Here is a 9,973-nt window from a genome sequence, read left to right as displayed (position 1 = left end):
GAGTACAATTTGGACTGAAACATACAGCCGATTTCCCTTTATTTACTTTCTGACCAGACGCAGCACAATAGAGATTAAGAACATCCATTAAAGCGTGAGAGAATATTGCCTTTGCCTTAAAAAAGAAAATTGAATCATCAGCAAATAAAAGATGTGAAATCGCAGGACTGCCTTGACAAAGTTTGATACCCTGTATCCGATTTGATCGTTGTGCAGCAAGAAGTAAATGAGAAAGAACCTCAGTACATAAGGCAAACAAGTAAGGCGATAACGGATCCCCTTGACGAACACCCGATTTTGGAGTGAAAGCTTTACCAGGAAACCCATTAACCATGACTTGGTAGGAAACCGTAGAAACACAATTCATAATTAATTGAATGAATTTTGAAGGAAAATTCATGGCCAGTAGAGTGTGCTGCAAGAAGTTCCAATCAAGTCGATCATAAGCTTTACTCATGTCAACTTTGAGTGCAAGTAATCCTTCCTTACCCGTAGTCTTTTTTGCTATATGATGAAAAAGTTCATGCGAAATAAGAATATTATCAGTAATATTCCGCCCAGGAACAAAACCATTCTGAAAATCACCCACAAGAGCCGGCATGAACTTTTTGAGCCTGTTAGAAACACACTTAGTAACAATCTTCATGATGACATTGCATAGACTTATGGGACGATATTGATCAACCGATTCTGGTGAGGAAACCTTTGGAATTAAAGCAATATTAGTACAATTAAAATCAGCAAGAATCACCCCTGAATTAAGCATAGAAAGAACAGCAGCGGTGACTTGATTCTTTATAAGAAACCAATATTTTTGGTAAAAAAGAGCTGGAATTCCATCAGGACCAGGTGCTTTCAAAGGCCCTAGTTGAAAGACAGCAGTACGCACCTCTGATCTAGTAAAGGGCTTTGACAAAAAATCTTGATCATCAGAGGATAACTTAGCTTGGAAGTCTTGAAAAATATGGGAATATGAAGCTGAGAAAGAAGTAAAGGGAACTGTATCCCCTTCTGCAGCATAAATGCCTTTAAAATAAGCATTAAATAATTTACTTAGCTCATCATCTTTAAAGCACCACTGATCATTCTCATCCTTTATACCAGCAATAATATTACGATGATGCCTAGTCTTGACAGAATTAAAGAAAAATCTAGTAGAAGCATCTCCCTCTTTTAACCAATGCAATTTAGAACGTTGTTGCCAATAAATAGCTGCAGCCTTATTGAAAGCAATATATTCTTGATGTTTAATGTCATACTCAGTTTCCGTCTTTCCTTTAAAAATATATTCTAGTTCCGACCCAAGAATGTCATCAAACTCAGTCCATTTTGCATTCCATTCCTTACGCTTGTCAAAAGTCCATTGGGTAAATGCATGTCTTATGCGTTTTAATTTCTGCAGAAGTACAAAGGTAGTAGATCCACCATCACGTTTAAACCATTCATTCTTTAAGATCTCAAGACAATCAGAGTATGAAAAAATCCAAGCCTCCAATTTAAAATCCCGTCGTTTTTTTTTAGCGAAGAATTCGGTATCAAGGACAATAGGAGCATGATCGGAACATTGAATAGGGAAATGCTTAATACCAGTATGAGGATAGAAGGAAGACCAATGAGAAGAAGCTAATCCTTTATCCAGTCGTTCGTAAGTTCGAGCCGTCCCTTTCCGGTTATTACACCACGTGAATTTCGGGCCTTTAAAAACAATATCAGATAATAAATTTCTTGCCTTCCATTCAGAGAAACTCTTTGCCCCAAACAAACATCCCTTACTGCCTCCCAATTTGTCATCATGAAACTCAATCTGATTAAAATCTCCAAGAAGGATATAGTGTGAATCAAGTTTATTTATCCAATGTTCAATACACATCCAGACTTCATTTCTGCCAATCTTACTTGGTTCCCCATAGACGCAAAACACATACCAGAACTTTGTGGAGCATTCATTAACTTTCAAAAGTACAAAGTTTGCACATCGTTCCATACAAACAATGTCAAAAGATGATCTCCATCCAACCCATAGCCCCCCTTTAGTTCCAACAGCATCCACCCCCGCACACTGCTGATACCCATACCGACAAAATAAAGACGACACTAATTTTACAGAACACTTAGTCTCAGAAAGGAAAATTAAACCATACATATTATTATTATACAATAACGCTCTTAATTTATTAATTGCAGGGGCGAGCGGGTCGTTGAGACCCCTGCAATTCCAAGCAAGACACTTCATGGAGAAGGAGGGGGTTGAATAGGTTCAATCCCCGCAAAACCAGTCACAGGACCAGCAGCATAAGCATCCTTAGAACCATCAGAACTTGAAGTATAAATAACCATATCAGCATCATTTATAAAAAGATGGAATCCTTCCTTTGGGCGAGAAGATTCGCCATGCTCCCAAAAACCTTGACCAGTAAGATGCTCAGAAGAAACATAATTGGGAGGTAGAGAGTTATTATATGATCATATTTGTCACACTTGTCCACGATAATGTAGCTTAACAAGGACGGCAAAATTTTCATCTAGCCCGTAGATCAAAGATCTCAGAAAACACTGAACCCGACTTCACATCCATATAAGAAGTTGTAACAGCAACATTAGTAGCAACATTCGACCCTTGAGTATCAACACCAACTACACTACTTTCGCAAATATATTCCCCGAAAGAACTTGTGGAAGCACCATTTTCACGGCCACAAGTAGCATTACTATTAATCGTAAAATCCACCATTGGACTACCGTCACTAATGTTCTCGGCGGTTTGTTGAAGTGATAGCATGAATTCTAAACTCCATACTACGTCCCTCATCGAGGGACGTTCATCGCGATTAGCCCTTACACACAACTCCGCAATCTCCCCAAATTTACTTAGACACTCGGGTGTGATTTGACCCGTTAGAGTAGGATCGACTATAGTATAGAGGATCCCTTTTGTGTAGCAAGCTCGAACCTTAGAAAGGTTAAGTTCAACTGCTGGTCGGGCACATAGGACTTCAAATAACATGACTCCAAATGAATAAACATCTGATTTCTCAGTTAATTGTCCACGTTGATAATACTCAGGATCCAAATACCCAAAGCTACCTTTAACAATCGTACTAACATGGCCCACTCCTGTGTCACTTGCAGGACCCACTTTTGAGAGCCCAAAGTCTGACACTTTGGCAGTCCACTTGTCATCGAGCAAAATATTAGTGGACTTGACATCACGGTGAATGATCAACTGTTTTGTGCCCCCATGGAGGTATTCTAGCCCACGAGCTGATCCTAAGCAAATTGTCAAACGTTGCTTCCATGATAATACTTCATTCTTGCCTATTCCTTTAGCGTCCCTGTAATTAAAGTGGTCGCGAAGGGTGCCACGGGGCATGTACTCGTATATCAATATCATCTCTCCCTTTTCGTCACAATATCCGATCAAGGACACCAAATGTCTGTGACGTAGTCTTGAAAGCATCTCGATTTCAGTCAAGAACTCTTGCTCCCCCTGTTTGGATGTCGGGTTTAGTCGTTTGACAGCCACATCAGTGGCTCCACCATCTATGACACCTTTGTACACTTTTCCAAACCCGCCCTTGGCTATGATTAAGTTTTGATCGAAGTCACGAGTGGCGACCCTTATCTGGGTCAACGAGAACCGTCGACAAAGATCCGACGCTAAGGATGACCTAGACCAGTTCGTTTTTTTAATTGTCTTTGATTATTTTACTCTGCATCGTAACAGAGAAAGAAGAATAACAAAAACAAGTACTTAGTAAACAACCAATGCTGCCTCCAATAATAATATCGCGGGTGTTATGTATTGAACTTGCAGTGCTAGGTCGAGCAATTTGATTTTGTGGAATTGTTTCACTGCCATTGTAAGGTGGATTAGGAACTGCAAGAGTGGCAAGTTTCAGTATCTCCAACCCATTTAGCGACACATCTGTAACACTAAACAAACACCACATATAAGTTAGGCGACATAACAAGAAACGAGGGTGCTTTAATCAGACCGGAAAGATAGTGTTACTGACAAGGAAGAAGGACCGAGTCATACTCATTCTTGCTCCATCTTAGCTCTACGCCTCTCTCATTTACTAGCTTAGTTATTCCCTACTTTTCTTGCTTAAATTTAGCTTAGTTACTCCCTCCGTCCGGTCAATAGTTATCTATTTTCATTTTGGCGTGTATTATTGAGTAGTTATCTATTTCCATTTTTGTTAATCTTTTATGGGTCATTTTTTCATTTGCATGTGGGGTTTAATGATTTGTATGGGCCAAATCCACCCATACTTGTTTCCTTAATTTTTGTGCCAAAAACAATAGATAAATATTGACCGAAATAAAGGGAATAAGACACTATTACTTTTAACTATATCGTAATACTTTTAAATTATAAAATAGGTTTGAGTCACATCCAAATGGAGAAGGAGAGTGTCCATATAATAAGATTCTACTCTAAAATCTATTGGTAATAGAAAAGAAGTAGTCTCTCTCTTCCAGTAATATGTTTATACTTTCTTGATTTTGTGAGGAAAAAATAAAGAAAGTGTAAACATATCACTGAAACGGAGAGAGTAATCTCTTGGCCTTATAAAGTTAAAAGGCATATGTAAAAGTTGGGAGGAAGTAATTTATACTCCCTCCTATTCCCGATAATTGTCACTATTGGGAGTTGACACAAGAATTAAAGAATGAAATTAAATAAGGTAAAATATTGTTGTGGGGGTAAAGTATTATTGTAGGTGAGGTGATTAAAATAAGTATTGTTGTGGAGTGGGTGATTAAAATAAGTATTGTTGTTGGATAAGGTGATTAAAACAAGTATAAAACTTTACTAAAAAAGGAAAGTGTGATATTATTGTGAATAGACAATCATGAAAAGTGGGACATTTATCTAGAATTTATGTAGAATTAGGAGGGAGTAGTGAATATGTCTGTCTATTTATTTATTTTTTCCAAAGGGAAGTACAAGGACGATTGTTATTGCTAATGGGATTTGGATCGAGTCTAGAATACCATCTTTCATAATTTCACCAATTAAACTAATTGACAATTGACATGTATAAAAAATAAAAAATAAAATAAAAAAAGCAACCCAAAAAATGCAGGAATAAATGATTAATGGACTTACTTGGCATAGTGAGGTTGAAGGGCTACAGAAAGAGGGACTTTAGAACCATTACTAATACCGGGCATAGTTATAACAAAATCCTTGTACATGGGAATACCCAAACCTCCAGCCTCGCCCCAAATATCAAGATACTCCTGCGCAACATATCCACCAATATACACACACATCACCCTCTCTTTAATCCCTGTGACATTTAGACTCATCTCCCGCAAAAGAAGCCTCACCACGTAATCAAACCCCGGATCCACTTGGAACATCCAAGTAAGGTTCTTCCTCAAATTTAACGCTGGCACGCTGTCTCCCAACTCTCTTACCGTCTCGTACACTATCTTAGGGGCCACGTATGGTGGCGTTGTCTTCGTGTAGTTTACTGATGATGAATAACCAGCCTCCCCTGCCAATGGCTGGCTCTTCACACCTCGAGCACCGACTATATATTGCTCATCCGCTTCCCATCTACGCTTCATGCCCCCCGGATTGTCTTCATTCTCGTCCACATTTTCTCCTCCCACGTTTAGCCGATAAGCCGTCTGGAATGCGGCTGTTTCTTTCTGCAATGAGTAACTCGCTTTCGGGTCCGTCACGTAAACATAATTCAGGTTGGACTCTTTTATGTACAATCCCTCTGGTATGGACCGGATCTCTATACCATTCACGTACCCGTAGGATGATTTGGTATCATTACTATTAGTGGCACCTGGGGAGAAGGTTAAGTCGAGATTATTTTCACCATTTTGGAGAATAACTTGGAATTCGTACTGTAGCGTGTTTTGGGGTGAATTCATAAAAGGGTTCAAGTCTTGTAATAGAGTAATGTTATTAGCAAGGAGAGAGGTGGAAAATAAGTGAGGAGGAGTGTTGTTGTAGGAAATATTAGGGAAGAAGTAGAGGCGTATGAATATGGGACCTGGGGTGATAGAAAAGGTGTAGGTCATATCAGACCAGAATACTCGAGCTGTTTTGTACGGCAGATCGGCCGCATCCGCGATGGCAACAGTTGAGATGGTGTTGAGGTTAGTCGGAGCGAAAGCAGGGTCGTCGTCACTTTGCCATACACGACTGTCCAACAGGGACTCAGATTGGGTGGACTTGGGAAGCCCACAATTGATGAGGAGACCATTGTCTAAGGCATCACTCGTCATACAACTCAAAACTATTATACTCCATAGGATCCGAATTATTAACATGGTTGAATTCATTATTACAAAATTGAATATAGTGAGACCCAAAATAATCTCGGGAACTTTTACGTAATTTTGGTTTACTGCCTGATTTTAATTAGTAATGTATTATGTATGTATAATGTCTGATGGCGTTAGTTATTTGTGAATCAGTCATTAGTCGACTTGAAGAGTCAATAACTCAATATGTTACTCAGTCAGTATACGCTGGAATGTTAATGAGACGAGACAGCTCGCGAGCAACTCGAGATCGGCTCGGTCAAAGGTTGGCTCGTGTGAGCTCGGCTCGGGCTCGGGATCGGCTCGAAAGCTTTAAGAGTCAAGCCGAGCAAAGACTGGCTCGACTCGAAAAGCTCGCGAGCGGCTCGAACTTGTGTGATTACAGAAGATATTCGTCATATTTTATAAAAATGTTTTATCATGATTATATATCTTTGTATCACACGTATCAAATGTCTCGCTGATTTGCCAAACATTTTTACATATAACTTTCGAACCTTACTATTGAAAATATCGGAACAAAAAAAATAGATAAATAAACAATTTTATATAGGCTCGATTTGGGTTCGAGTTTGGCTCGAGCTTGCGCTAAAGCTCGCAAGCTTTATAACGAACGCATTTTTTTCAGGCTCGGGTAAGCTCGAGCTCGAGTTTTGATTCTTGAGCACAAGCCGAGCAAGACCAAGCTCGGACTCGGCTCGTTAACACCCCTATTCACAACTACGGAGTAATTAAGACTATTAATTACTCCGTATTATGTTTGGCGCATTAGTAGACTCGGAGATGCTCCGACCCTGATAATATACTTTTCAACACCACGATGGCCTCACAAAACTTATCTGCAATTCTAGTCGCCTATCATGTACACATATACTACGAGTACTAGTCTTAACTTTCCGGCCAAGTTGGACTACCTAAATTTATCTTATAAATTTGTACATTTGTTTAAGTTGTACAGTTATCATTTGCGGAGCATAATAGATTCATGTACGATATTTCATTTTAAAATTGTGATTTCAGATTACGAGACACATTCGCTACTTCCATTGCTACTACTATTTCTTTTGCCACTCTCAATGTTACCAGTATTACTTTCAGTATCGTTGTTACTACTGTTACTTTCACTACTTCCACTTTCGTTGTTACTATTGTTATTGTTCCGGGTGTAATTCCAGAGCAAGTATTGTTACCACCCGTGGCTTGTAGAACGATGTCCTTGCTTGAATCCTCCTTTGATCTCTCCTGAAACGATGAACAAACGAGGGCTCGGCTTTGGCCGAGCGTACTCACTCCGACGCTCAAGTCAGTAAACTTAGAGAGGTAAGTTGTTGTTACTTGGCTAAGAGTATATTGTAGAGAGATAAGGAAGATATTACCAGATGAATAGTGATTCTTAGGTTAAATTGTCGATCCTTTCCTCAATGAAGGTTGAGGAGTATTTATAGACTTTCACCTTTTGTCACGTAGTGGCCAAGTGGCCAAGTGGCTAGTAGGTGGAAAGACCGTTGTACCCTCGGCCGATGGAACCATGGCAGGCCGGCCGAGGGGTCTTGGATATGAGTACGCGGATATGTGCCCCGGCTGGCTAGTTGCCATGCCGAGACCCAGGTGACAGGCCGATGGACTGCATCGGCTAGGCTCTCTAAGTCGTTGACTTGCTGTGGATATCTTTGACCTTTGCTCAATATGTTGACTTGGTCAGCGGTGCAGAATATGCCCCATCAATTTGCCCGCAGCGTAGTCTATGTCGTGGTATGGGCTCCGATGTATGTTGAGCGTATATTCTGCGCAAGTAATTTCTGAAAATTTTTCCTGTATCGGCTTCTTCTACTGTATCGGCTTCCTCTATCTCGGCCTGGTTCTGCTTAGGTCGTACCATATCCCCCCTCCACATGGATGTGTAAAGGGCATCCGATGTGGAAAAGAAAGTGACGCTGGCCGAGACCAGGGTTGAGAGTGCCGGTTGTTTTTGATTGCCCCCGGCCGGTGCTTCCTTGGCTTGGTTGATCATGTGGCCGGCGGAGAGCAGATACTTAGGAATTTGTTGAGGAAGATGAACAGGCAAAGAGATATGAAGGGGCGTGTTGAAGACGCTTGGTCACTGTTGCATTGATTGACGTTCAACTGTTACAACGATTGACATTCCGTGGTTGCATGTCCGACACGTGTATGTTCGCTGATTGGCTGACGCTTCATGGGCTGTGCCCTGATTGGTCCTTCTTCATGGGCTTTTTCCTATAAATAGGGCAGTTGTTCCGTGAATTTGGCCACCAATTTTATTTTCTCAAATTTTTCTCCAAAATTTTCATCTCTCTAAACTTTCGAGGGCTTCTCTCTTCTAGTCTTCAAAGTCGTCGCTTCGGCTAGTGCTTTTCTTCAAGGTAAGCAAACAAATTTTCTTTTATTTCGTTAAGTAATTGTTGTGAACATGTCTTCTGCTGATGCCGGAACTAGTAAACCGGCGCCGGGGGGTTCCCCGTCGCGTCTTGATGAGGAGGAGAAGCCAGACGCCATCCTGATAAGGTCTGGGGGCCCTAGGTCTCCTTCTCCTGAAGTTGATCCTCAAATTCCGGAGGAATGGGAGGATGATGATGATGTCGATGATGACGGTGATGATTTCGGTGATGATGCGGAAAGGGCTCGTCCTAATGAGGGGAGGCAGTACATTATGGATCACGGCGACGCCTGTAAGGTCCGTCTTGACCGTGCTTGGACCCATAAGTTCGCCAGTTGTTCCGGCGAGACATTTTTCGAGGGCCATTTCCACTTTGGCAGGGGATACAAAATTGTCGTCCCTGAGGAGGGCCAGGCAGTTTGTTGCCCTCCACCGGGTTGCACCGGCGTATACATGCGTCACTTGGAGTACGGGCTCCGGTTTCCGCTGAATGAGTATGTTATGGCCATCATTAGGGCCATGAACGTCGTCGTGGCCCAACTGCACCCGTTGGCCGTTAGGACCATAGTCGGCTTTGTCTGGCTTTGTCTCTTCAAGGGAGAGGCTCCAACGGTTGATTTATTCCGTCGGCTTCACCACCTTAAGCCGTCGTTTTCTGGTCGCGTCGGATGGTACAGTGTGCAAATGGAGCCGGGTTACGTCTCCGTTGATAAGCTTTCTTCCTGCAAAGACTGGAAAGATCGGTGGGTGTACGTTAAGGTGCCGGATGACTATCCGCTGCCCCGCTCCTTCCAGCACCAAGTTAATTTGCGGTGCGAGACTAAGGCGGAGCATGGCAGATGGGTCTCCCAGAAAAAGCTTAAGATGGACGCCAGCAAGGTCCCTCTTAAGGCGGATGAGAAGCTGGCGATGAGGCTTTTTGAGGCGGACAAGAGTGGGGTGCCGAAAAGATGGATTCCCCCAACGCAGATCATTCTTCAGGATGAGCCGCTCTGCCATGTCGGCCTCATACCGGCCCTAGCGCAGGGTGAGTGGGGTCGGTGTGAGGCCCATCTCTGCTCTCGACGTTTATGTTGAACTTTCGATTTATTTCCTCTACTTAACTCTTGCTTTGTTTCCTTGCAGACCACTTTGGACCGGACCTGTCTGAGGGTATCCTTCGGAGAATGGGGCTGAACAAGGATAAGACCGTTGCTAATTTGCACCCTAAGGCTTTAACCCGTGACCGCATAACGTCGCCGAATGATCTCATGGATCAACAGCTGAAGGGCTTGAATATGG

General features: G+C 42.0%; 1 pseudogene; it reads right to left on the bottom strand.

Annotated features, from left to right (window-relative positions):
• Window positions 1-2,056: 2,056 nt before the first annotated feature.
• Window positions 2,057-6,444, bottom strand: LOC141612527 (receptor-like protein kinase FERONIA; annotated as a pseudogene).
• Window positions 6,445-9,973: the final 3,529 nt, after the last annotated feature.

The sequence above is a fragment of the Silene latifolia genome, chromosome 11, assembly GCF_048544455.1.
Source record: "Silene latifolia isolate original U9 population chromosome 11, ASM4854445v1, whole genome shotgun sequence".
Lineage (NCBI taxonomy): Eukaryota > Viridiplantae > Streptophyta > Magnoliopsida > Caryophyllales > Caryophyllaceae > Silene > Silene latifolia.
The sequence above is the reverse complement of the archived record's forward strand: the minus strand, read 5'-3'. Positions and strand labels throughout refer to the sequence as shown.